Genomic DNA, 8,577 nt, shown 5'->3' on the forward strand with positions numbered 1-8,577 from the left:
GCAATGATGGGAACTCATGAAGCCAGGGAGGCACCCAGAAACTGGCAAGAGCAGGAAGCCATTACTATAGCCTGACTGAAGAGGCAAGAGGAATGAGAGGAGATAGGAAAGCCTGGAGAATGCCAGAACTAGGAAGGGGGTCAGGTATTTGGAGCAGTAGCTCTCTACAGACAGTACTGAATCGACATGGGGTTAATGACGTTAATGCCCTAACCTCCCTTCCTGCCCGCCCTGGAATCTCCTTCTAGTGTCTTCCATTAGTCAAACTAGCAGAAGACAGAGAGCAAGGGAGTCCAAGTGATACAGTCTGTAGACATCAACCTCCCAGACACAGAGAAGGGAGGACAGAGAATGGAACTTAGGGTCAAGAAGAGATACAAAATCTTCTCGCCTTTGTGAACACTGCTGCTGCCCACAATACCATCCACTGATGGGCTAACCCCTCCTCATCCTCTAAGACTTAGTTCAAGGATCACAGGTCCTGGGAAGCAATGTGTTACCCACCACCGGATTTGGGAGCCTCTCCTCTACACTTTCAGTCTCTGTGCATATCTTTATGATTGCCCCTTTGTGATGTTGAATGGACTCCAAGAGACACAGAGGCATTAGGAGCTAAGGAAAATTGCTACCTTAATGCAACTAAATGTGCCCAAGGGAGCTGATGAAAGTGAGCACCGAGTGACAAGCACATATTTCCCAAATTGTAAATTGTGATTTAATTTTCAGCTTACAGAAAAGTTGCCCGAGTAATAAAAGGAACTTCCATGTTCCCCTTTGGCCCAGATTCACCCATTACCCTTTTGTCCCATTTACATTATTCTTCTCTCTCTCTCTATGCATACACACACACACACACAGAGGTAAATTTTCCTTTTATTATTTGAATTTTGGAATGATTGCCTTCTTTTGCCTGTAAATACTTCAGTGTATATTTCCTAAAAACAGGAACATTCTCTTATATACTTAAAATACAAAAATCAGACTCAGGAAATTTAACATTGATAGAATGCTATTATCTAGTCCATAGTCCATGCTCAAATTTTATCAGTTGGGTCAATAATGTTGTAAACAGCTATGCTTTCTCCCCTTCCCTGGTCCAGAATCCCATGGAGGATCTTGCATCGCAATTAGTTGTCATATATCTATAGTCTACTTTAATCTGAACACTTCTTTTGCCTTTCTGTGTCTTGACCTTGACATTTTTGGAGAGTATGGAACACTAATTTTGTAGAATGTCCTGCAATATGGCTCTAGCTGATATTTCCATATGATTAGCTTTAGCTTCGTCATTTTTGGCAGGGACACTCACAGAAGTGATGTTGTGTCCTTCTCAATGCCTCATTGAGTGATTTCAGGCTGTCCTAAAATTGGTGATGTTAACTCTTATGATTGACTCAGGTATGTCTGCCAGTTGTTTCTATTAAAAGATAGTGTTTTAGGTTTATAAATAATTTGGGAAGATTCCTTGGGACCATGTAAATAACTTGTTCCTTGTCAGATTACAACCATTTTTTTTTTTTAAAGGAAAAGGGGATAATTCACTGAGTATAATGGACAAAAAGGAAGTGATACTGACCTTCAGTCCCTCCTGATGTCCTGCCCCTGGTGCCAAGGCAAGTCATTCCCACTGTCTAGGGTTTTCCCTTTTGAATCTCAACTTGTCTCTGCTGGACCCCTGCTAAGGCTTCTATTAAGAGAAAACCAAAGGGGTTGATCTGAGTCTCAAGAAAAAGAACAAGCCAACCCCAGCAGAAGCTCCATGGAATCAGGACTCAGTCCTTTTATTTTTCTTGTATCTCCTCCTATCGTCAGAAGCAGGGATCCCTTCCTGCCTATAGCAACTTAACTAAGTGTACATCAAAACTGGGCAGGCTTTCTGCGGGCTTATTTACTTCTAAGGTCTGAGCGGTAGAAGCACAGCCTAATTATTATTGACCCAAGTCATTTTTCTTGCTTAGGAAATGATTTAATAGTATTAGGAGCTGAAGTCTGGTAAAATTGGAAACCCAAATAATCTTGTCCCTAGACCTTGAAGACTAATACAAGGTTAATGTCTCCACCTTTTTTTAAAAAGTAACTATTTTTTTGGGGGGGGGTACTTGCTTTCCTCTCCCTATCTACCACAATAAGATAATCACAATGAGTACTTTAAATCCCCTGTAAAATATTGCATTGTACCTCTGAGTTGAGTTGCTTGTCCCACGCTGGAATGAGATCTCCCTGAGGTCAGGACTGGACGCCATTTATTGACATGTTCGTCTCCCTCTGTCTAGTTTTTTGTCCAGCACGTCATGGGTCCTCAGGTTTAGCTGAAAAACTGAATGAATTAAATAGGTGTCCAGTATTATAAGTTATTCTCCAATGCAGTCTGTTTCTTTCATCAAAATATTGTTGTCCAGGGGCACCTGGGTGGCTCAGTTGGTTAAAAGACTTGTTGTCAGCTCAGGTCATGATCCTGGGGTCCTGGGATCAAGCCCCGCATATGACTTCCTCCTTAGCGGGGAGTCTGCTTCTCTCTCTGCCTCCCTACTGCTCATGCTCTCTCCCTCTCTCAAAATAAATAAAAAATCTTTTAAGAAGTAAAATGAAATATTTCTCTCCAGGAGCAAAATGAATTTAGTTAGAATCTATTCCTTTTGGGGAGGGGCCATACGTAATCATCAAATTTTATTGAAAAACATTTCAGTAAATCTAAATAAATGTACAAATGTCACTTTTACAGAAAGAGTCTCTTTATACTGTTTCGTGCTCTTAATTTGGAAAAGTTTCAGACTCACAGCAAGTTACCAAAATGGAACATGGAGTTCCTGTGTGCCCTTCACCCCACTGATAACATCTCACATAAGAGAGTGCATTTGTTGAAAATTGGAAGTTGACTTTGCTATAATACTAATAATACTATAATGACACAGTAATGACACATACTCTTATTTGGGACTCACCAGTTTTTACAAGCACTTGTTTGCTTGTTTGTAAATAGCTCTAAGAAAGGTTATCTCATGTAAAATTCTGTGTGGCCATCATTGCAATCGGAACACAGAAATGTTCCATCACCACAAAGAAACTTCTTCCTGCTATAACTTTATAGTCATGTCTCATCCCCCCATCCCATCCCCCACCACCCCGCAACAAAACTAACTGGGCAACTTTTGATCTGTTCTCTATAATTTTGTCATTTCGAGAGCAGGACATAAATGGGATTATGCAGTATGTTATGTTTCACGATTGGCCTTTTTCCCCACACACGCAATAATAATGCCCTTAAGATCCATCCAGGGTTCTGCCCTGAGTCTCCTTCCCATTTTAACCTCCATAGCTTCTCTGGGTGATTTCATCCAGTCTCAAGGCTTTAAATAGCAACTTTATAGTGAGGATTTCCAAATCTACATTTACAGGTCCTCAGAAATCCAGTTTTAGCTATTCAGATATCTACTGTATGATTTCACGGATGGTTAATACATTTTTCAAAACTAATCTGTTTAAAACAATTCCCTCCAAGCCTCAGAGGATTTGAGAAACTTCAAACTTTTTCATATTGACACCCACTATTTGCCAAATTGCTCAAGACAAATAAATATTGAGGAGCTCTCTGATTTCTCTGTTTCACTTACTTTTCTCATTAAATGTGTCTGTAATTTTGTTGATTTCACCTACAGCCATATCCTGAGTTTGAATGCATCTTCGTTCTCTGAGAGATAGTGTGGAACAAAGATTAGGAGTTTGTAGTCTGGGTCCAAACCCTGCATCTGCTACTTGCTGGATATGAGAACTTAGTTCAGTGCTTAGGGGTTTCTATAACCCCCCATTCTGTCATCTGTAACATAGGGACAAACGGCACACACCTTTGGAGTTGTGAGGTTAATCAAATTAAAGTATGAGCACTTTTTTAAGTTTGTTGGTTGGCTGGTTGGTGGGTTTGAATTTGTTAACTCATGAGTAAACAAGGTGTGCAAATATCTAGAGAGAATATGTGTTCCAGGGAGAGGCGAGAGCAAGTGTAAAGATCCTGAGATGGAAGCATGCTTGGGGGTTTAAGGACCAGCAAGGAACTGAGACATCGGGAATGACTTGAGCGGGGTTGGGGGGGGGCAGTGAGGGGAGAGAAGGTCAGAGAAGCAGTGGAGAACCAGTCCATGTAGGGCCTTGCAGACCCAGAGGAAGATTGATCCTTCAGCAGAAGACTAACATTATTTGACTTTTTTTTTTTTTTTCAAAGCAGATTTTTCTATGGGGTACTTGGGGACCAGAGTTAAAGTTGGTGTAGTAGACAACATTCTAGATGGGCCCCGAGAACCCTGCCCACTTTGGTACATACGCTGTATAATTCCCACTTGTTGAGTGTGGGTAAACTGTGACTGTGATGGGGTGTCCCTCCTGGGATTTTGCTACTGATCAGTTGCCTCTGAGCTGATCACAAGGGAGATAATACTGCTCAGGCGTGAGCGAATCAGGTAGACCCTTAAAAAGAAAAGAAGCAGTAACAGGTAAAGCCTGCTGGCATAGAAGAAAATGAAGAGCCCTGTTGTGAAGGGTCTAGAAGGGCCCCATGGTGAGGAGGGAGAGCGGCACCCAGGAGCTGCGCGTGATCCTGGGCCAACAGCGAACAGGAAGCAAGGGCCTCAGTGATGCAGCCACATGGAATGAAATTCTGCCAACGAGCTGTGAGCCAGAAGGACTGTTGGCACCCTGATTTCAGCCTGATAAAACCCTGAGCAGGAGACCCTGTGCCTGGACTCCTGACCCACAGACCAGGAGAAAATAATTTGTTGTTTTCATAATAAGTAATAGACAAATATCATAAATAATAAATTGGTATTGTTTTCATCTAGTCACTGGATAGTAATTTGTTCTGCAGGAATAGAGAACGAATCCAGCCAGCAATGGGAGAAGAAAGCAGAGAGACATGGTAGGAGGAAGCAGCTGTGATCCTCATGGGAGAGGACAATGGCTTGGGTCAACATGTATATTAGGTCAATGTACAGGATGCGGAATGGAAGAGAAAGGCATTGAGGATAACTCTGAGGTGTTTCTCCTGAGCAACTAGAAGTCTGGGCCGGTCAATTATTGAGACTAGGGAGACTATGGGTGGGGCAGGTTTGACATCTTTTTGGCAGGTGGAATCTGTGGAATCATGGATTCTGTTCAACTGGAGTGCCAAGTGGACATCAGAACATAGGTATCCAGAAGGCCCGCTTGAACGTACGAGTCAAGAATCATGGATGAGGGTCACGTGTACATTCAGAGTCATCAGCAAATAAACGACCTAGAATCATAAAACCGGATGAGATCACAGCAATTGTTATCGCCAGTATTTTCAGACTTGCCACGCCACCTTCATTTCTCACTTGGACTTTGTGAGCTTTCTAACTGCTCTCCCTGTGCCCACCCTCTACACTGCTGCTGCAGTGACTTTAAAAAAACAAAACAAAACATGCAAATCAGATCAGGCAACTTTGATATCCTCCAGAGGGCTCCTATCACACTGAATTCGTTAGCTTTCATTGTATCTCAAACCATCCCAAAATTTAGTGGTTTAAAGCAGCACAAACTTATTTTTATTCTTGCTTCTGTGGTTTGCCAGTGGTTATTCTAGTCTAAAGAGCTTGGGTGGAGCTAAATGGTTGAGGGAGAGGTCTTACTCATGGGTGTTGTGGTTGCCTGGTTGGTCTAGGAGTAGAGGATTTAGCTGGGATGGCTCCTGTCCTCTCAAATGTGGTCTCTCCTATTCCAGCAGGCTAGCCCAGACTTCTTCCCATGGGGACTCCAAGTTCCAAAGAGCAGCAGGAGGGAGCAAGCCTCAGTGTACTGGCACTTTTCTAGCCTATGTTTATGTCATGTTTCTTAATGTCCCATTGGCAAAGGCAACCCATGATTCTAGACACAAAGAAACAGCCTCCACCTCTTTACAAGACCACTGCAGCGGTGCACTGCAAAGAGAGACAAGCAACAAAGAAGATGGGAAGAATTATCATAACACACAGATGACAAATAAATTTCTGTTAAGTACCAAGTCTATGGTATTTGTTATAGCAGCCCAAGCTAACTAAGACATCTCCTTTCTCTTTTTTATCCATTTCTTTCTTGCCATTGAGTCCACCTTTTCTGGATCAACTGGTTTTAGTGACTCTGCTCTCCAAGGGACATTTGCAGTGATTCATTCTTACATTAGATTAAATTGTTTGCTCCTGTGCCATTCACTTTTCTTAAATGAAACACATCTTGACTCCTCTGTTCCACACCAGCATTCATCAACATCCTTTCGTATACCCCAGGGAAAATCCATTCTCTCGGCAGTAGGTAGAGAACATCCCAGGTCCTGCACTGGAAATGTTAAATGTGGTCCCCAAAAGTCAGTGTGCTGATAGAGATGAGTATGGATCATACAAGCTGGGAGTAAAGGGGCAGGAGAATAATATCCCTGGGATTCTAGAGTACTGAAGTTGGCCATTGAGCAGGGTCACTGCATAGAGACAGGCAATATGCTTACTTGTTATTTTTGTTTTTCTTTTGGGTACAGGAAGACTTCATTTCCCAGATTCCTTTGCACCTCAGTGGGCCAGGGGTCCATATGGTTAGCTCTGTTCAAGGATATATTTGTGGAAGTAAGCCACAGCACTTTCAGGCCTGGAGCCAGGCAGGGAGGGATTGATGCTGGAGGGTGAGGAGAAGCTTGACACAGTGTCCTCTGAGGATTATCTATCATGAGGAAAAACATGGAAATAGGCATATGGCTGAAGAACAAGGAAGCAGACTTTCCTTTGCCTGGGATAAGAGTAGAACCTCGGAAACATTCATATTTCTCAGTATCTCCTGCATACACACAGGTGTTCCTTTGGGATTCACAGCACACAGAGTAGGATCCGTATTAAAAACTAGAGGACTAGATATTTTGTTTTTTTGGTTGTTGAGTTTCATAAGTTCTTTATAGATTTTGGATACCAGCCCTTTATCTAGTAAGAGGTTTGCAAATATCTTTTCCCATTCTGTATGCTGCCTTTCAGTGTTGTTGACTGTTTCCTTTGCTGAGCAAACTTTTTATCTTGATTAAAGTCCCAGAAGTTCATTTTTACTTTTGTTTCTCTTGCCTTTGGAGACATGTCTAGCAAGAAGTTGCTACGGCCTTGGTCAAAGAGGTTACTACCTGTGTTCTCCTCTAGGATGTTGATGGATTCCATTGTTGGTAGGAATGCAAACTGGTGCAGCCACTCTGGAAAACACTATGGGGGGTTCCTCAAAAAATTAAAAACAGAGCTACCCTATGATCCAGCAATTACACTACTAGGTATTTATTCAAAGAACACAAACATAGTGATTCAAAGGAGCACAGGCAACACATAATTAAATTGAATTTAAATTAAAAATTTAAAAAACGCAACAAAACTAGAGGACCATGTGTGAGGCTGCCCTGCCTATGCTTGGGGCAGCTGGTGGTGACAGGAGGGAACCTTGTGATGGAAAAACTATAAACCAGGACTTAAGATTAACATTTTTTGAGATAGTTTTGATTTAAAATTTTAATTTATTAGACCTATACATTATTCTGTCCATATTTAATTTTGATGTATTTGGCTTGTATTTTACCCAACCAACTTCATCATTAACAGTTGTTAGTTTACATTGATAAATGAAAAAAGCAAACAAACAAAACTAGCAGAAGCACAGAAACAAAGAAAGAGGGGAAGAAGTAGAGACAAAGACTACAGCTACTCAGAAAAATGGGGTGTGGGGGAGCAAAGATAGAAAAGAAGATAGGAGATAACCAGGGCTTGGGAGCAATTATGGCCATTGGCGATTGTTTTTAGTGTTGGCCCACATAGGCATCCCTAGGAAACAGCCTCTGTTTTGTGGTGGTGGGGTGGAGGAACTGCTTGGTCACTGGGACTGGGGAAGGCATACAGGGTTAAGCAGACCTTATGCAGACATTCAAGTAATTCTTCTGTTATCAACCCCATCTCGCACCCCAGGCTTCATGGGTCATGGAGTTTGTGAGGAGAGCCAGCTTCATTCTTGTGGCTGTTTTTCCTGCAGGCCGTGAGAGTCCAGATTCCTCTGTTTGTTCTCTGCTTTTAGTAACGTTTTGGGAGTTACTATAGGCCACAAACCCTCCGTCCAGATTTCAGGGCAACAGTGGACAGTTCCATGCACACGGTCTGTGTCCCATATGAAGCATGGCCTCAGCCTTTCTGGGCTCCACTGCCCAGGGGGCTGTCTGAACCCCTTGTCCAGAAGCAGACCAGAAATGGTATCATTTTCACAGTCTTGGAGGCAGCCCTTCATGGTTGGGGAGAGAGTCATGAATAAATGCTCTCACTGCTCTGAGCCCGTTCTACATTGTTCCCCAACAAGCTCCCAAAGGGCCTGAGACCCCAGTTATGCACATAGTAATTAGCTCAAGAGCCCCCTTCCTGGCCTCACATTCCCCATCCTGTCATTTCTGCTGTCTCAGTTCACTTCTCATAGAAGGTCTTTCTTATCCTCTGTTTTCAGGGGAACCCAAAGTCAGACTAGACTTTCCAACTTCTAATATCTTGTAAATATGGCTGCTGTGGTTTCTTCTGCCATTCTTTTTGTCTTATG

This window comes from Lontra canadensis, unplaced genomic scaffold (assembly GCF_010015895.1).
Source record: "Lontra canadensis isolate GAN:19392208 unplaced genomic scaffold, GSC_riverotter_1.0 scaffold46, whole genome shotgun sequence".
NCBI classification, from domain to species: domain Eukaryota; kingdom Metazoa; phylum Chordata; class Mammalia; order Carnivora; family Mustelidae; genus Lontra; species Lontra canadensis.